This window comes from Cherax quadricarinatus, chromosome 71, assembly GCF_038502225.1.
Source record: "Cherax quadricarinatus isolate ZL_2023a chromosome 71, ASM3850222v1, whole genome shotgun sequence".
In the NCBI taxonomy this organism is placed as follows: Eukaryota; Metazoa; Arthropoda; class Malacostraca; order Decapoda; family Parastacidae; genus Cherax; species Cherax quadricarinatus.
Genome location: NC_091362.1, coordinates 16,317,420 through 16,338,779, shown reverse-complemented (window position 1 = coordinate 16,338,779; position 21,360 = coordinate 16,317,420). Strand labels below are relative to the sequence as shown.

The 21,360-nt window shown below is 43.5% G+C and overlaps 1 protein-coding gene across 2 annotated transcripts in view; it reads left to right on the top strand.

Moving 5' to 3' along the window:
• Positions 1-7,920: 7,920 nt before the first annotated feature.
• The window catches only part of LOC128700340 (uncharacterized), a 31,775-nt gene continuing 18,335 nt past the window's right edge, over positions 7,921-21,360 (top strand). For both annotated transcript variants that reach the window (XM_053793451.2, XM_053793449.2), the window contains exon 1: positions 7,921-8,056. The gene's annotated coding sequence lies outside the window, so the exon portion shown is untranslated. The remainder of the gene's footprint in view (positions 8,057-21,360) is intronic.

The window sequence follows — 21,360 nt, the reverse complement described above, 5'->3', positions numbered from 1 at the left end:
ACATGCTCGCCTCAGCGTGTCCAACGGGAGATAGATCTTTCTCGGAGGTGCTGCGATATTTCTCACCAAGGCTGCTGGGGAGGACCTGAGATTATGATCTCGCTCACTAGGGATGATGGGAGCACCCGAGACCTTGATCTTGCTCACCAGGGATGCTGGAAGCACCCGTGACCTTGATCTTGCTTACCAGGGATGCTGGGAGTACCTGAGATCTTGATCTCGCTCACCAAGGATGCTGGAAGCACCCGTTACCTTGATCTTGCTTACCAGGGATGCTGGGAGTACCCATGATCTTCATCTCGCTCACCAGGGATGCTGGGAGCACCCGAGACCTTCATTTAGCTCACAAGAGATGTTGCAGTAACCAAAATTTTTTATCCTATTCATGAGGGATCTTGAGAGAACCTGAAGATGTTGCTAAGACCTAGTATCCTTTACTGGCAACTCAAGAATTTTCCACGAAATTATATGCACGAGTGCCAGAATATTTGTAAACACACTTAAAAAAATAAGGTAGTATATACTCTTTGGCGAAGTATCCGTCACATCTAGGAGGGAAAAAATTACTATGCAAGTGTGTTAGAAACTCCAGTTCAGCTGGGAGTCGCATCCTGGACATACTGCCAATGTTTAAGGCAATTCCAGTACCTGAGAACTTAAACTGTTTGTCAAAGTCTCTCAATGACCTATATGAGTTCATCGCCTCAAATAAACCTATTAATTATATATAACCTAGGTCAACACATGCAGCCATATGCTGACCAACCCTGTTGCTACCCACAATCAGTGGTGCTGAACCCTACTTACCGGCCAAGTGACCATTCTACACCGCAGTCCAGAGGGATCGATACGGCGTAAGCTTTCAGTAGCCCTATAAAGCGCCAACACCACGAAGAACCAGGAGTGAAGCTAAGAATACCAATCAACTGATGAAGTGTAACGAGATTTGGCCAAACCCCGACAGAACGGTAAGACCCGAGTTGCTGGGAAATCTTTATTGGTACACGATTTCGCCGCAAACAGGTCTTATCAACATCTTTCTCATTTACGCGATAAAAGCAATTTGTAGCGAAAGGTTATACCATTAAAACCCATCTATACAATGAGTGTTTCACACTGCTGACAAAGTGGGTGATCATGTGTGTCGGTCAAGCTACAGGGGAGGGGGGGGGACTTCGATGCTTTGTACTCTCCGACCGTGCAAGTAACGGTGCCACGACAAGGACATTAACAGGATACAAATAACACACTGGCAACGATAGTAAAGAAAGCAACAATGTTGCGTAAGCCTTGAGACAATGCTTCTCTCTCCAACAACTTTATTATTATTATTATTATTATTATTATTATTATTATTACTATTGTTGTTATTATTATTATTATTATTATTATTATTATTATTACTATTGTTGTTGTTATTATTATTATTTAAACTCGAAGGGGTCATGTCAGGAGAATGGTAGGTCATCAGGTTTGATCCATGAGAGAGACACACTTACCTGGGTGTATATACACAGAGACACACTTCTCTATGTATACATACAGAGATACACACCTCTCGATGTATATACACTGAGATACACACCTCTCAGTGTATATACACTGAGATACACACCTCTCAGTGTATATACACAGTGATATACACACCTCTCAGTGATACACGCCTCTCGGTGTATATATAACGAGTGCCCCAGTAACCTGTTGATAGACGGGTCATCGCAAGATTGGGACCCGTGCCAGGACTATGGTCTTGGCGAACATTATACATACATAACCTGTTGATGACTGTCCAAGTTGTTTCACTTGAACATTGTGTCTCACCTGTGAGAGTTGTTATACCTCACCTGTCGGATCTTTCTCACCTGTCTCAGGTGAACACAAGCTTAGATTAGCGAGTCTAACTACACGTATAAAACGCGTACACACCTTACATGTACACATCTTCCATGTGCACGTCTACTATGTATGTGCGTCTTCCCTATATACATGCACGTTCTGTGTACATGCGCTGCCTGTACACGCCTTGCACGTGCACATCATCCTCGTACACTTTTATCATGTACACATGTTTTATATAAGCAAATCAGACGTGTACGCAGTTTCCAGGTACGCACATTCTCTGTACATATCTACAGTGTACGCACCTAACATCTACACATTCCATGTACACATCTTTCAAGTACACGTCTTCCACGTACACGTCTTCCACGTGCACACGGTTGACATAAAAATCCGTCAACTTTCCCACAATCAGCCTTTAAGCGGCTGCCCTGGCCTTGATGCGCAGTAGACCTGCAGCAGACGTGCAGCAGACGCACATCAGACGTTCAGACGTACAGCAGACGTGCTACAGACGTGCAACAGACACTAGCATTCCTCCCACGGAATGAAGAACCCATCTTCCAGGTGAACTCCGCCATGGTTCCCACGTCACCTGGGAGGGAAATACCTGGGAGGTATTCCAGATTCGTTGCGAGGAAGAGGGAGGGCAGCTCCAGCTCCTAGGATCAGGAGATCTACGGTGGATTTAAGAGGGTCGAGAGCTCGGCTCACAACCTCAATAACCCGGGTTGAATCCTGGGCGAGACGGATACAGCGAGTCTGGCGCCTGTTGTTTCTGTTCCTTCTTGAACTAAAACGGAATTAAGACGGAAGTAAAACGGAGCTAAAACGGGTAAAGTAAAAAAACGGAACTGCGAAAGATGTAAAACGGAATTAAAACTGAACTTAATAAAACAAAAGTAAAGCGGACCTAAAGCAAAAATAAAACGGAACTAAAACGGAAGTAAAATAAATAAAATGTAAATGCAAAAGTAAAACGGAACTCAAAAACGGACTTTAACGGAACTACAACGGAACGAAAACAGTAGTAGTCACACTGCCGAGGTTTTAAACAAGGTTAAAGGGAATGTTCCTTTTTTTATTTTGCTTGTTCATATTTTTGGGCACCCTGGGTCGTGACGTCACCCTGGGTCGTGACGTCATCCTGGGTCGTGACGTCACCCTGGGTCGTGACGTTATCCTGGGTCGTGACGTTACCCTGGGTCGTGACGTCACCCTGGGTCGTGACGTCATCCTGGGTCGTGACGTCACCCTGGGTCATGACGTTATCCTGGGTCGTGACGTCACACTGGGTTATGACGTCACCCTGGGTCGTGACGTTACACTGGGTCATGACGTCACCCTGGGTCGTGACGTTACCCTGGGACATGCCGTTACCCTGGGTCGTGACGTCACCCTGGGTTATGACGTCACCCTGGGTCGTGACGTTACCCTGGGTCATGCCGTTACCCTGGGTCGTGACGTTATCCTGGGTCGTGACGTTATCCTGGGTCGTGACGTCACCCTGGATTATGACGTCACCCTGGGTCGTGACGTTACACTGGGTCATGACGTCACCCTGGGTCGTGACGTTACCCTGGGTCATGACGTCACCCTGGGTCATGACGCTACCCTGGGTCGTGACGTTACCCTGGGTCGTGACGTTACCCTGGGTCGTGACGTTACCCTGGGTCGTGACGTTACACTGGGTCATGACGTCACCCTGGATCGTGATGTTATCCTGGGTCGTGACGTTACCCAGGGTCATGACGTTACCCTGGGTCGTGACGTTCCCCTGGGTCATGACGCTACCCAGGGTCGTGACGTCATCCTGGGTCGTGAGGTCACCCTGGGTTGTGACGTCACCCTGGGCCGTGACGTTACACTGGATCATTACGTTACCATGGGTCATGACATCACACTAGGTCATGACGTAACACTGGGTCGTGACGTTACCCTGGGTCGTGACGTTACCCTGGGTCATGACGTTACCCTGGGTCGTGATGTTACCCTGGGTCGTGACGTCACCCTGGGTCGTGACGTCAACGGGGTCGTGACGTCACCCTGGGTCGTGACGTTACACTGGGTCGTGACGTTACCCTGGGTCGTGACGTCACCCTGGGTCGTGACGTTACACTTGTCGTGACGTCACCCTGGGTCGTGACGTCACCCTGGATCATGACGTTACACTGGGTCGTGACGACACCCTGAGTCGTGACGTTACCCTGGATCATAACGTTACACTGGGTCGTGACGTCACCCTGGGTCGTGACGTCACCTTGGGTTGTGACGTCTCCCTGGCTCGTGACCTCACCCTGGGTCGTGACGTCTCCCTGGGTCGTGACGTCGCCCTGGGTCGTGACGTCTCCCTGGCTCGTGACGTCACTCTGGGTCGTGACGTCACCCTGGGTCGTGACGTTACACTGGGTCATGACGTCACCCTGGGTCGTGACGTTACCCTGGGTCATGACGCCACCCTGGGTCATGACGCTACCCTGGGTCGTGACGTTACCCTGGGTCGTGACGTTACCCTGGGTCGTGACGTTACCCTGGGTCGTGACGTTACACTGGGTCATGACGTCACCCTGGATCGTGATGTTATCCTGGGTCGTGACGTTACCCAGGGTCATGACATTACCCTGGGTCGTGACGTTCCCCTGGGTCATGACGCTACCCAGGATCGTGACGTCATCCTGGGTCGTGACGTCACCCTGGGTCGTGACGTCACCCCGGGCCGTGACGTTACACTGGATCATTACGTTACCATGGGTCATGACATCACCCTAGGTCATGACGTAACACTGGGTCGTGACGTTACCCTGGGTCGTGACGTTACCCTGGGTCATGACGTTACCCTGGGTCGTGATGTTACCCTCGGTCGTGACGTCACCCTGGGTCGTGACGTCACCCTGGGTCGTGACGTTACACTTGTCGTGACGTCACCCTGGGTCGTGACGTTACACTCGTCGTGACGTCACCCTGGGTCGTGACGTCACCCTGGATCATGACGTTACACTGGGTCGTGACGTCACCCTGAGTCGTGACGTCACCCTGGATCATGACGTTACACTGGGTCGTGACGTCACCCTGGGTCGTGACGTCACCTTGGGTTGTGACGTCTCCCTGGCTCGTGACCTCACCCTGGGTCGTGACGTCTCCCTGGGTCGTGACGTCGCTCTGGGTCGTGACGTCTCCCTGGCTCGTGACGTCACTGGGTCGTGACGTCACCCTGGGTCGTGACGTCACCCTGGGTCCTGACGTCACCCAGGGTCCTGACGTCACCCTGAGTCGTGACGTCTCCCTGGCTCGTAACATCACCCTGGGTCGTGACGTCTCCCTGGCTCGTGACGTCACCCTGGGTCGTGACGTCACCCTGGGTCGTAACGTCACCCTGGGTCCTGACGTCACCCTGGGTCCTGACGTCACCCTGGGTCGTGACGTCTCCCTGGCTCGTGACATCACCCTGGGTCGTGACGTCTCCCTGGCTCGTGACGTCACCCTGGGTCGTGACGTCACCCTGGGTCGTGACCACCTGGCAGATCACTATGTGCTGTGGCCATGTTTAAACTTTATAAACATTACTGAGGTTTCAGTTCCTAATCATCATTCCAACTCCATCATTGGGTTAAAATGTTAATTTATCTAGACAAGTAAAAACAGTCAATAGTTCTCAAAAAATTATCACAGCCATTTATAAAGAAAAAAATAAACAGAAAAGAAGATAATTGTTGTATTACAGAGCCTAAAGGAAGGCGGTGCTGAAGGCGTTAGTGGGTGAACATTGTCCAAGTGTCTAACGGAATGTCCGCCTCACTAAGTTGCCAAGGAAAGCGGAATGTGCGCTGAATTCAAGTTAGAACCGCAAGGAACACAGCGCTGATGAAGAGGGTAGTGTGTGACTAACTCTTACTGGAACACAGCATAGATCAGGGGCAGTGAAGGCTGTGTGTGACCTTAAGGTGTATCGTAACACCTAACTATTAGGGCAGCACGGTCCCTATATATATATATATATATATATATATATATATATATATATATATATATATATATATATATATATATAAGATACACACCTCTGAGTGTATATACACCGAGAGGTGTTTATCCTTCGATGTATATACACTGAATAATAATAATAATAATAATAATAATAATAATAATAATAATAATAATAATAATAACAGTAATAGCCAACAAAAACTGAAAGCTCTTAGCATGGACAGTACAACGGACAAAGCTGACCCACTAGCGGCCGATTGATCCATCGACCCAGCAAACTACCGTAACCCTCTCAAGAGCTTTCTCTCAAGGTGATCCTAATACCACCAGACATGTCCTTTCCCACCTCCGGTAGACATGTGTGTGCACTTTCACTCATCTCCATCAAGTGACATTTCTCCACATTGTTCGACTGCAGTATGTGTAAACATCTGAGTCAACATAAGTTACTTTTGGTCTCTCTCTCTCTCTCTCTCTCTCTCTCTTTCATGACAGAGGTGTGTGAGGGAGCTAGCTTTAATTTAGAACAAAATTCTTGCTCTCTATGGAGCTTTATCACTTTACGTTTCGCTGTGTTGAGCTTTCTCAAGTAACGTTTCGCTCTGTGTAGAGCTTTAGTGGGTTATGTTTCTGTCTGTATAGAGCTTCATCAAATCATGTTTCGCTCTGTGTGGAGCTTTGTCAAGTCACGTTTCTCTCTGTGTAGAGCTTTTTCAAGTCAAGTATGGTTCTGCGTAGAGCCTCATCAAATCACCTTTCGATCTACGTAGAGCTTTATCAAGTCACGTTTCTGTCTCTGTAGAGATTTACCAAATCATAACCCGATAAATCTTCGACCCTCCTAAAGAAAGCTTACTCAGCAACCTCTGTTTTTTTCCTGATTTTTCCTCTTGTATAGAAGAATTTCTTTCACCGCTTATTTAATGTTTATTTCAGCATGATACAATGTTTGTAAGAGAGGGGCAGCATATAGTTGTGCATGCAGAAAGCCCATAGTTATGCTGAGCATTTGGGGGCAAGCTTAAGCCTGACTTCGGGCAAGCTTAAGCCTGTCAATTGCACTGTGAAAACACCATTATCTGTCTTCAGTTTCATGGGTAGCCCTTAACATATCCATCCTTGTCGAAGGACAACCAAGACTTCGACTGAACATTCCCTCCATAAACTAGACACATGTACACCCCCTTGGATATCTTTACTGTGGAAACGTGTTGTACATGTGTCTAATTTATAAACAAGTCGGTTCTATGAACCGACTTTAAATCGTCGTTGTAAACGTGGGCAGACCTGCTGGTGGCCCGCTGGCTGGAGTCTGCCCACTGGATGTCAATATTTCCTCTCAACAAATGTTATTCCAAGTGGATGGTTAGTGGGGGTTTCAAGCCAGTCGAGTATACGAGACGTCATGGAGGCTTCTCGTAACGTTTTCACCGCTAGACAAGAATAATACCTACGGAAGGGATTAGAGTGAATTCTCTCTGTATATACATTGTGTGTATACACCTCTCGGTGTATATATCCTGTATATAATTCCATCATGTTCTTTCCGAATAAAGAAAAAACCTCCCTAATACTAAAGCAATAAGTACAATACCCCATTAAAAATATATATAAAATCAAATTAAATAAATTCTCTCAAAAAAATTGTTTTTACTAACAGATTTGTTTCTTTTGCTCACACACCAAAAAAAATCTAAAATAAATCCTTTACTCACGATTTTTTCCTTTCATAAGAAATATTTTTTCTTTGCTCACAAAAAAACTACCTGATTACTTTATTATTTTACAATAATAACGTAACAAATACATTTATTTAAATATAATTGGATTTCTGGAAAATTCGTTCAACCAAATTTCTCTGGAAGGATCGGAATCAAACTGAACCCTTTTTATAAGCGTTCGAAAAAAAAGCGAACCCATTGAAAATGTGTAAAACCAATTGAACCTTCTTAGAAGCGTCCTGGAAAATAAATCGAAGAATCTTAGAAGTGTCCAAAACAAATTGAGCCCTCATAGAAGAGACCTAAACGAAACCGAACCCCCGAGAAATCGTCCGAAGAACGATGGAAACCGAGGAGGGGGCAGGAGGGGGAGGGAGTAGGGAATTGGGGTTGAGTGAAGAAGTAAAGTGTGGGAGCAGCACGAGGGTTCCTCACTTGTAAAGAAGACACCGAGGTGCCAGTACCACTGCCGCTCTCACCTCCGCTACAACACCACACACACACGACGCAAGGTGAGACACATACCTGCCAAGCAACTCTTCCTCAGTACCTTGTAGCAACCAACCTTGTCTCCAAGGTCTTTCACTGGAGTGAGATACACACCGGAGATCTATCTATATATATCTATATCTATATATATATATATATATATATATATATATATATATATATATATATATATATATATATATATATATATATATATATATACCTGAGATGTATTTCTCTCAGCCTTTATATATGCTGATCTTCGTGTAGTTGGTAGGCTTTAAATTCCCATTTACCCACCAAACCACGGCACAGACAAACATTATCCACTCCTAACATGGGTGTTTGTCTGCCCACAAACATTACTCCACGTACACACAGGCGTATGTCTTTCAGTGCGTATACGCTTTGCTTAATTTAAATCCCTACTTCATGTATTAAAGTGTTCTTGACTGGTGGTGAACAGGTTACATGAAGCCTTCATGACCCTCGTGTAGTCGACAGTCTTCAAACCCAGTCAACCAACTACATAGTATCCTTCAATCCGTTATGGTTTAGTTGGACACCTTGACATCAGGGGAGTAAGTTGGTTAACATCAACATCCATGTTAAACGTTTTGCACTCTGGCAGGATTGCTGTTATTTTCTTTCTGTCCACTGCAACATGAACGATGGCAGGGAAATATTCTGCATACACTCAACATACACGTTTCTTTCCTGTGTATTTCGTGACTGCTGTAAAAATTGTGATGTTTAGGAGAGTTGGTCCGAGACCCGAGGAACGTAAAACCTCGCTATTTTTTTTCTACACTACTGTAGTTGTGTGATACAAAATGTTGCGTAGTAGTTTTTCTTTCTGATGCTTTCCTTGTTTTTAAATCAGTTAATACGTATCTATGTTTCTCACATGAAATGTACAACTTGTGTAAACAGAAGTGTACACGTTGTGAAAATTTCCGACTTTCAGACCACGAAACGAAATAAAGCTGAAGAGACGTGACTAGACGGGAATAAGAAACAACTCACGAAGAGACTGGAAAAGAGGGAAGGGAAGAGAAGTGTGGGTGGGAGGCTTAGAGAAGATAGTTGGAGGTGGCGGGTGGGAAGTGTTGAAGTGTGAGAGGTTAGCGTTTGGAAGTGTGAGTGGGAATGTGGGGTGTGAGTGAAAAGGTGGGGTGTGGGTGGGAAGGTGGGGTGTGGGTGGGGGGTGGTAAGGTGGGTGTGGGTGAACTCCGTTACTTGAAACGGTACTGATGCTGGAGATGAGCCAGAGACACGCTCTGTTTGGACACGCTGTGCATGGGTACGCCCTATGCACGCGGACAGGCTGTGCACTCTGTGTACGTACACCGAGCAGTGCTGCACTCTGGGCCACACCTCATACTCTGTAACTATATACAATTTCCATACAAGTATAATACAGAATCAATAAATGCGGATCTATCTTTTGTCTTAGACACGTATTAATATATATATATATATTGTATGTATGTGACATGTAATTGCTAGAGATGTAAAATAGATTAGAATATTCACTTATACACAGAGAGAGAGAGAGAGAGAGAGAGAGAGAGGAAGGGAGGGGGTGTTGGTGACCTCAATAAGCTGTAAGGAAGTGATCCAAGCCACGAGACTTCCTTGGTGTGGGGGAACGACCCTTGCCTCTCTTCAACACCACCCAGTCACAAGCCACTCCTCACTACGACCACCACTAACACCCACCAACACTACTACCACTAACACCCACTACTAACCCCCTAACACCACAAATCCCGACTTCTAACCTCCCACTACCGCAACAATGGTCTGCCAGCGGTGGTCTGACGGGTTCACACAGCTACCGCGAAGCTTTCATTGACTAGCGTAACGGGACTCAAGCAATGAACTTGACATTCCTCTTTGGTCCTTGGTAGTGTTGATCCCTGCAGACAAGCAGACGCCTCTTGATGCCTGCAGACAAGCAGACGCCTCTTGATGCCTGCAGACAAGCAAACGCCTCTTGATGCATGCAGACAAGCAAACGCCTCTTGATGCCTGCAGACAAGCAATCGCCTCTTGAGGCGATGGTATCGCCTCTTGATGCCTGCAGACAAGCAAACGCCTCTTAATGCCTGCAGACAAGCAAACGCCTCTTGATGCCTGCAGACAAGCAAACGCCTCTTGAGGCGATGGTATCGCCTCTTGATGCCTGCATACAAGCAAACGCCTCTTGATGCCTGCATACAAGCAAACGCCTCTTGATGCCTGCATACAAGCAGACGCCTCTTGATGCCTGCAGACAAGCAGACGCCTCTTGATGCCTGCAGACAAGCAGACGCCTCTTGATGCCTGCAGACAAGCAGACGCCTGAATTATGAATGATAACACGGACACTCCCTCACCAGGACTGATCCTTGTGTCAACAAAAGATCAATGAGTCAATATATGGCAGAGTATTCACATATATGAGTAATTATTACATTTTATTGTAATAGAATGTTGACAAGTGGGCGAATTAAACACATGCAACATTTGAGTATTAAAAAAAACATGGGTATCTTTATTTAAAAGATACTCGGAAAAAACACCTGGATATCTTAATTTAGAAGATACTCAGAAAAGCACCCGGGTATCTTTATTTAAAAGATACTGAAAAAAACACCTGGGTATCTTTATTTAAAAGATACTCAAAAAACACCTGGGTATCTTTATTAAAAAGATACTCAGCACAGAGGAATGTTTTAACAAAATATTTTGCTCAATGGGAGGAGTTAGGAGTTGGCAAAACTCTCGTTGGGCGAAACGTTGGCTTGCTTTGTTCTAAGTGGCTCTGAGTTACTTACGGGGAAATGTAAGTGTTGCGGCACAACTTGAAGGGTCGTGTAAAGTTGTCAAGTTACGAATGTGGGTGAGAGATGGTGGAGCATGATGGTGATGGAGGATGGTAGTGTTGGAGGATGGTGGAGCAGCGATGGGTAGTGTTGGAGAAGCATGATTATGAAACTCCATGAGGAGTGTTGGAGAGGGATAAAGGCGGTGATGGAGAACGGTGGGGAGGGGGAGCAGAAGCAGAAGGAGGAGGTGGTTGTGGTGGTGGTAGGGGGATGTGCTGCCTACTACGACCACTACACCGTTACATCTCATGAGTCAGTAAGGGCGTAAAGAGAGAGACTCTAGTTTCTGGGTCAGATGGCTGAGGAATGTGGGACATGCTCTCCCAGGGCCCTCCAGGCATCTTTAACAACAACAACAACAACAACAGTGATAACATCTCCACTGGAGGCGGAGCTTTGCAAGGAAACCCTTCCAGTGACACTTTGAGTTTAGTGCAGTAGCCTCCAATGTTGTATTCTTCAGTGTTGTATTCTTCAGTGTTGTATTATTCAGTGTTGTATTCTTCAGTGTTGTATTCTTCAGTGTTGTATTATTCAGTGTTGTATTCTTCAGTTTTGTATTCTTCAGTGTTGTATTCTTCAGTGTTGTATTATTCAGTGTTGTATTCTTCAGTGTTGTATTCTCCAGTGTTGTATAAATGGTACAGAAATCTGACAAGTTGATAACTGAGACTCTGGGGCGACTCTTAACAATCTTTTTTTTTTTATTCTGGAAACGTTTTTTATCAAGACTGATGGATTGAGGGACTTATCACCTCAGATTCCCCCTCATCTTTCTCCGTTTTTCTTGGTGCTGGACTGAAGAAGCCATTGGCTGGCGAAACGCATATTGTCCAGGTCACACAGTTTTTTTCTTTATTTTAAAAGGTCAGACAATTCTTTTTTTTTTTTTTTTTTAGAAGGTCACAAAGTCTCTCCTTCATTTCTGAAGATCGTGTCTTGAAAGATTGCTCGGCGCTTTTTTTTACTCTCTCTCTCTCTCTCTCTCTCTCTCTCTCTCTCTCTGTATATATATATATATATATATATATATATATATATATATATATATATATATATATATATATATATATATATATATACATAGACATATATATATATATATATATATATATATATATATATATATATATATATATATATATATAAATGTCGTGCCGAATATGTAAAACTGGTCAATTAGCAAGAACTCATTTAAAATTAAGTCCTTTCTGAAATTTTCTCTTATACGTTTAAAGATATATTTTTTTCATTAATGTTAATGTAAAAAATTTTTAATTTTGCACCAAAAGAATCTTAGAAAATTTACCTAACCTTATTATAACAAGAGCAATTTATTTTAGCCTAACCCAACTAAATATATTTTAAATACGTTTACAATAATTTAGTACTAAACAAACACAATCAAATATATTTTTTTCGTTAGGTTCAGAATGATTTTGGCGAAATTATTGCATACACAAATTTTTGCTTGTCCTATATCGCAAGATGAGCGTTGCTATTTAAGCCAAGATCGCAAGTTCTGTCTATTCGGCACGACATATATATATATATATATATATATATATATATGTAAAGGTTTTGCTGGAGTGTTATGGAGGAGTGAGGAGAGGTAAGGCGGTCGAGGTTCACCTTCAGAAGGGGAAGACGACACGGGTTGGCAGAACACCTGTTAGTGGAGGGGAGGGACGGGGGGGACGGGGGGGGTGACTGAAGCGTAGAATTCCTGACGCTGCAGTGCTCCGCCTTCAGGCACGTTCTGTACACCTGGGGGAATGAAACGACCACAACAGGAAACACAGAGGTAACGGTGCCAGCTGGTGTAACGTTGTGTGGTTGTTGGTGGTGGTGTGTTGATGTATAGTGGTGGTGGTGTGGTGATGTACAGTGCTGTGGTGACGTCTAGTGGTGGTGTGGTGATGTATAGTGGTGGTGTGGTGATGTATAGTGGTGGTGTGGTGATGTATAGTGGTGTGGTGATGTACGGTGATGTATGGTTGTGGTGATATGATGGTTGCGCCGTAGAGTTAAGAACACAGAGACTCGTCTCTGTATCATGCACCACGAATTGATGGTATTCTATCAAGAAGAACAAACTAAACTTGCGTTCACGCACCAAGAAATGAAAAAGAACATGTGGTTGATTTTGTGGTCATGTCATGGTGGATGATCAAATGTTTGTGTTGTGGTTGTGTTGTGTTTTGGTGGCGGTTTGAGAGAGTTTGTGTTGTGGTGCTACTCTGGCCATAGTTGTCGTAGCAAGAACCTCAAGAATAGAAAGTTACAATGTCGGATTCTTAGAAGCGAAACAGTAAAGTCTTCGAGACGGGAAAAATGGAACCATTACAGCGCATTTGGATTTCGCCCGAAATGACCGCAGTCACTTGCGCACAGGATATAAAGGAACGCTTTCTAAAGCAATTTGCGACGTAACAAACTAGAGGCAATAGTCTCGCTGACCTGGTTGTACAAAACTTTGAAATACTCATCAATACATCTAAGACTGGGATAGATTTCGATGGGAAACAAACTTATTATTATTATTATGAAATAATAATGATAGAGTCACGGTTATAGATTTTCGTTCAGCAGATTGTACTGAATTAAGGATCGTTAAATAATACTGAGTGAGAGAACCTGATGCAATGAGAGCAAGACGTCACAGGAAAGATTATTATTATTATTATTAGCAGTAGTAGCAGTATTCACGGGGAAGTGCTTATCGCACCGGGATTATACAGTGCCTATGGACTGGAATTCATCCAGGTTTGACGAGGGTAAAGATTGACCAGTATTGTTCAGACATAGACAATGTATACACAATGAGCAGCTCTCAGCTAATTGAGACACTTGTGCAACATTTTGGGTATCTTCACTCCGGAAATGTTTCGCCATCCAGTAGCTTCTTCAGTCGAATGCAGAGAAAGGTGGAAAATGAGGAAGAGTCTGAGGTAATTTGTCTCTCCGCCTGGAGTACATGTGTTCAGGTCATCAGTCTTTATAAAAGTACAGCATATGGAGCAGATGGGACTGATATACTTGGAACAGATGAGGTGTAGCAGTGGTAGACGGAGTCACCAGTGAAAAAAACACCAATGGAAGTAGGTCGTACCCATAGGCACTGTTTTTCTAAACCATTTATTCAAAATTCTCATCTAGTTAATAAGACTTTACCAGACTACACGCAGACACATCAGTCAAGACTCGCCTCTCACTGACTCTTCCAGACTCTCGCAAACATTGACCAGGAGAGCCAGTGCAGAGTTATTTTTAAGAACATAAAAAAGGAGCACTGCAGCAGGCCTACTGGACCATGTTAGGCAGGTCCAAAGTAAAACATCCCTAGCATTACTACCTAATACAGATTTTATTCATTGGCCACTTTTATTAAACGAATCTAAACCTTTATTAACAACTTCAACAAAAATAGACAAGTTTCACAAAATCCATTTTTTTCCATAAAAAACTCAGATTAAGCAAAAATAACATAAAATTACAAAAAATTATATATATGTATATATATTAGATAAAAAATATCTAGGGCCATTATAAAAGGAAAGAGACCTTTTTTAATGTCCCATTACTTTCAAAATTAAATATAATCTGCGAAACAAAATGTTAACTGATAACTTGAACTTAATTATGCAAGGGACTCGGTACAAGTTTATACTGGAATCTTCCTTCCAGGTATATAGGACTAAGACTCAGTGTTATTATTATTATTATTATTATTATTATTATTATTGACGACTGGATGAAGCTCTACACGGAACGATATGTTGTTCCAATAAATGGTTGTTCTGCAGCGTCTGTCTGTTCAACACAACACACAATACTGCAAATAATTTCACTCTGAAATCTATACCAGAGACTGTGTAAGAAATGAGAAGAATAGTCATAACACCGTGGCTGGAACAACGTACCAAAAGCCCGCACTTAGGAGAGAAACCTTGAGACTACGTTTCGACGCATCCTGGACCATTGTCAAGACACACATGAGGCGAGAAAGTAAGGAGAAATCAAAATGACCCCTGGGGCGTTCCACGAGGGTCAGTGTCAGGGCCCTTGCTGTTCACGTGTAAATTGACGACCTGGATGTGCAATTAATAGTACCCAGACCGTTGTTCAGGACCACTTGTGAATTGTTCCAGCCACGGTGTTGTGCCTTTTATATTCTACATAGTGATAGAGGTTCGGTAAATAAACAGGGGAAGATTCCAGAGATCTTAAAAAAATTGAGATTAGTTTATGGTCGGAAGAACGAAAGATAGTATTATTATTATTATTATTGTCATCATCATCATCATAAGAACATAAGATGCACTAAGGACATAAGTCACTCACCACATTCTATAGTCGATGTTCGATCCTCCGTCTTTAATTGCCAGCTAAACACACTACCATTCAGTATAGAATTCAAAGAAATAATCGCTGGACTTGTCAATTGAATCATTATTCAGCTTAACCCAACCAGACGTGAAGGAATGGTAGTGGTTATACTGGAGAGGAGAAGGTGGTAGATATAGTGGTAGGTAATGGCAGGTGGTCACAACTGTCAAGCTGTTAATAGCAGTCGTATTATATCATCATGATCAGTAGCAGCAGCAGCAGCAGAAGCAGCAGTAGTAGTAGTAATAGCAGTAGTAATAATAGTTAATAGCTTCAATAGCAGCAACATCAGAAGCAGCAACAGTAGTAGCGTTAATAGTAGCAGCAACAGTAGCAGCATGAATAAACGGGAACTGCTTCAATGGAGTAGCTAACAGGAAACGGTTAACAGGAGTGTGATTATCTGCAGTGAGACAGATATCTCAACAGTAAATGTAACGGACGAAGGAAGAGGAGGAGGTGGGGGGATGAAGCAGGATGAAAAGAAAGAGGAAGAAAAAGAGGAAGAAGAGGTGGTAGTGGCGGGAGAAGAAAAAGAAGAGGACCAGGAAACGAAGAGAATGAGAAGAAAAGATGAAGATGGACAGGATATGTCACAGCCTCTTCATCCTCCTGTTTCATCCGCCACGTCATTTACTACTATCTACACTTCACCCCCCTTTATCTGTTTCTATCTACGATTCTCCACCACGTCATCTACCCCTATCTACACCTCTATCTGATTGGTATTACCTAAAACACGGAAAATGGAGCCTTGCTACCATAGTATGTGCTACCCCAGTATATGCTACCTCAGTATGTGCTACCCCAGTAGGTGCTACCCTAGTATGTACTACCCCAGTATGTGCTACCTCAGTATGTGCTTTGTTGATGCCATCAACGCAAGGTTGCCCATGACCACCAGCGGTCCTCCGTCCGCTGATGATTACACAGAGTATTACATAGCTGTACTAATCCAGGTGACGTATGCTTACGAACTGCGTGACATTAGCATTCATTCGAAAGTGAAATATGCGTGCACGAGAGGTGCAGTTATGTATGGCATACTCAACTGGCAGTTATATATTACGTACATTACAGTGGGTCATGTATGACTGAGAATCATGGGTGGGGTTCAATTACATGGGGTGACAGGCACGCTACGATGCAGAGCTTTGAAACTGGTGAAAAGTTCTTAGTTCTGGTGACTGGAACTGTTAGTCCTTGGATTAAACCTGATGATCTTTATCCTATGTTCATCATGTGGATGGTAGTGGCTAGTTTAATGCGAACTCTTGTGTTCATCCTGTGGATGGTAGTGGCTAGTTTAATGCTAACTCTTATGTCCATCCTGTGGATGGTAGTGGCTAGTTTAATGCTAACTCGTGTCCATCCTGTGGATGGTAGTGAATAGTTTAATGCTAACTCTTGTGTCCATCCTGCGGATGGTAGTGGCTAGTTTAATGCTAACTCTTGTGTCCATCCTGTGGATGGTAGTGCCTAGTTTACTGTAGGCCATATATCCATCCTGTGGAGGCTTGTGACAAGGTTAATGTGTACTCCATCACCATCCTGTGGATGGTATCGGAAAGAATATATTTATACACTAAAAGGTCTAGTAACTAAACGTTATATACAACCAGTTACTTTAAGTAAACGTTACTTCCTCACAAAACTACTGCAGTTTAAGTCTTGAGATACCAGTGTATAACATGCATTTAAAATTACCAAGATCCCAGAGCCCAACGACTTCAAAAAATGTGCCATAAAGTGCCCGTATTCTTGACCATTTCCCTGCGGACAGTACGGTTGTGTGGCACGGTACGGATCATTACTTGAGCCAACGGTTGTGGTCAGTCAAGACTGGTCCGCTGGCGCTGGAGCGTCTCGCAAGCACAAAAATCAGAGTTTGAGGACACATTACAGTTAGCTAGTGTGGGTCGACGCTCCACAGCGGAATGTTGATGCCAGCCGCGCACCAGCCGCACACCAGCCGCGCACCAGCCGCGCACCAGCCGCGCACCAGCCGCAGGTAGAGGGGTAAATTTATTCAAGTATAGCTACACATAAATACAGTTACATAAATTATCATACATAGGAACATATATATATATATATATATATATATATATATATTTGTGTATGCAACAATTTCGCCAAAATCATTCTTAACCTAACGAAAAAAATGTATTTCACTGTGTTTGTTTAGTATTAAATTAGTGTAAACAAATCAAAAATATATTTAGTTGGGTTAGGCTAAAATAAATTGTTCTTGTTATAATAAGGTTAGGTAAGTTTTCTAAGATTCTTTTGGTGCAAAATTAAAAATTTTTACATTAACATTAATCAAAAAAATATATCTTTAAACGTATAAGAGAAAATTATAGAAAGGACTTAAATTTAAATGAGTTCTTGCTAATTGACCAGTTTTACATATTCGGCACGACATATATATATATATATATATATATATATATATATATATATATATATATATATATATATATATATATATATATATGTCGTGACGAATATGTAAAACTTGCGATCTTGGCTTAAATAGCAACGCTCATCTTGCCATATAGGACAAGCGAAAAAATTTTGTATGCAATAATTTCGCAAAAATCATTCTGAACCTAACGAAAAAAAATATATTTCATCGCGTTTGTTTAGTATTAAATTACTGTAAGCTTATCTAAAATATATTTAGTTGGGTTAGGTTAAAATAAATTGTGCTTGTTATAATATGGTTAGGTAAGTTTTCTAAGATTCTTTTGGTGCAAAATTATAAATTTTTACCTCAACATTAATGAAAAAAATATAGCTTTAAACGTATAAGATAAAATTTTAGAAAGAACTTAATTTTAAATGAGTTCTTGCTAATTGACCAGTTAGAGGTTAGAGATAGGGAGACGATAGAAGGGAGAGAGAGAGAGAGAGAGAGAGAGAGAGAGAGAGAGAGAGAGAGGGGAAAGAGGTATAGTAGTAGCGGCCAGAATAAGCAAAACAAACAATAATATTTCAGTCTTCCGTCAGCTGTCAATATCCTTTACGGCCGACGCACATCGACACTCGTTACAGTTTTAGTCGCTTAATCAACGAGACACATTGCCAGGAGAAAAAATAAGTGGTCCTGGGGAAAAAAAAACAAAAAAAATAGTGACATCAGTGCAATGTGAGTGGCGAGGCTGACGAACTAACAGAATTTCTGGATCGTGTCTATCAAGACACAGACACGAAGACTCGGCTATAAAGAAGAGAGAGAACCTGCAGAATTCCAATCAGAAACTTAGCCTGGCTGCAGTTCATGGGACTGGAGGGTGGGGAGAGAGCCTTCTGCTATACTCTTACTCACGACTATCTAGAAGGGAATTCGAGGCAGCTACGCTGCAGTTAGTCCTCAGCAGACAGCTGCGCTGTAGACTAAACGTTCCGCCCTACTGAAGGCTCCCTTCAAGCGACACGCACACACTAATCTAGGCTCCAGGTTCCAACCTTCACTACAAACCCAGACTCCAGAAAAAAACACTATACGGGTGGGGCTTGAACTGGCGGCAAGTGAGTCGTAAAATTCCAGGTCAGGGCGTGAGCTGCCGCGAGTTCAAGCCCCACCCGTACCGTGGTTTGTTTACAACCGTGTCATTGCGATTTTGCGAGTCTAGACTCCAAGCTCCAGCCTTCACCCCAGAAATATTAAGTAAAAAACGACTTTACTCGGATTATTAACCCCGGAGAGGCAATAACCCAAGAGGCCAAGCAGGGTGACTTATATCCCCTGGGATTCCTTAGGTCCTCCCCTGAGATAATATTCCAGCAGTCGATTTCAACCTCCAGGTATCTCCTTACTGCTACTCCAGGGTACCGAGATAGATGAATTTGTACGTGTTATCAACACTGAAAGACTAATAACCCAAGAGAACCCAGGATAACCCAGGAGAACCCGGAATAACCCAAGAAATCCAGTCAAAGTGGATTATTCCCATCGGGGCTAGTAGAGCCTAGCCCAGGATGCGACCCACAATAAAAGGTGAAGATTCTGCCACCCGGTCAATAGGGGCCAGCGTCTCCCTACACCACTCAGAGAGCTGCCAGCACCACTCAGAGAGCTGCTAGCACCACCAAGAGAGCTGGTATCACCACCGACTTCATTCAAAGACCTGGTAGCACCACCAACACCACCCAGAGAGCTGCTAGCACCACCAAGAGAGTTGCTAGCACCACTAACCATCTGCTCCCCTTAACAGAGCGCTGCAGATGACACTCAATGCAATAACAGACTGTTAGCCCACATCTGTTACTGTTTTAAACAACAGGAACCTACAAAAACATAAATATCCCACAAGCCATCATGGTCAACTACAAGCCGACTCCATATTTAAAACTGCTGTTATTATTATTATTATTATTATTATTATTTAGCGTAGTAAACTCCTAGGGGGTCATACAGCACTTCGGGAATAGAAAGTAACTGGGTTTCATGCGAGGGAGGGCAGCTCTTACTCTTTGGATCTAGAACTGAAGACGTTCATGGTCCCGTTATGGTGAAAAGGTGAAAGAACGTGTTATGGCAATAATATTATGAAGTTGCCAAGATCACAACCCGACATAATTTCTAATTCAACATATACATCATTCACTAAATTTTCATAAATTATACTCAAAACTACAAAAAAAAGTAATATGGTAGGCACGTTAGTAACTATGAAAGAGGTTGAAAAGTGTTTCCAACGATGGTAAATTTCTCAATAATGTGAGCCTGTGTTAATGAGAGGCTCCAGGATACAACCCGGGGTTAGTAGGTCAGGCAGGACCCTGACCCTGATATACTGAGAACAGGTATATTCAGGGACGCCCAGGTATGTCCAGGGATACCCAGGATGCCCAGGGATACCTAGAACGCCCTTATGCGTCCATAGGGGTTCCGTTCTTACCTGTGGCTTACATATACAGTAACAGTTTATATATATATATATATATATATATATATATATATATATATATATATATATATATATATATATATATATATATATATATATATAACAATAAGGCGGCTGACAGAGAATCGAATCCCCGATCCTTTAGCACGCCTCGTGAGAAGCCCGTCAGAATCCACTCGGCCATCAGTGCTTCAAACATCAGATGCTCAGTACCACTGGACATGCCACCCCTGATGTAAGCACATACGTGGCCATGGAAGCCTATGCAGTAAACATGTAAGTAACATCAGCAGTAGTGGTGTTAATTTTGGGAATTGTTTCTCACATCTGTGTGCTTGGGGTTGTTTCCCTTAATCGGAATACGACTCACAATCGAAGGACCCGTGCTCGAACCTGGGGCGAGTGGAGACCCCTAGTCATATTTAATGTTCTCGGTTTTCTCTGTTGCAACTCCCCGCTACGTAAGCTACGTAACCTGGATAGTACCAGCAAGGTGAGAAGAGTGGGACAGTGCTGAGTGGGTGGGTAGGTACTGGGTGGGTGGGTGGGTGGGTAAGGATCCCACATGTGCTGGTAAAGGGCTCTTGATCCAAGAAATCTGAGGTAGCGTAATAATAATCCGAAGTCCACTTCAACTATCGCGTGTACATGTACAGAAATGCATGTGTACTGCTTCGGAGTGTACAGCTACGTACAGCACACACACACACACACACACACACACACACACACACACACACACACACACACACACACACACACACACACACACACACACACGTACACACACACACACATACACACAGTGTAGTGGCCTCTGAAAGACACGGAGGGTCGCGCCCTTCACAGTAATAACCTCCGGAGGAACTTTCTTTTTGACTTCCTCTGTCTCAGCTACCCACCTCACCAGTGTGTCAGCGCACGTCAGCTACCCACCTCACCAATGCGTCAGATGCACGTCAGCTACCCACCTCATCATTATCAACACAGACCACTGAGTCAGACCACTAAACCTTAACACACTATGAGACCAAAGGCTACCACTTACTGTGACAACGTCTCGCTCTGTACAAAACTATCAGGTCAATATAAATAGAGCAAAACATCACGGCAATACATTACTCCTCTGCGTCTGTGTCTCTTCAA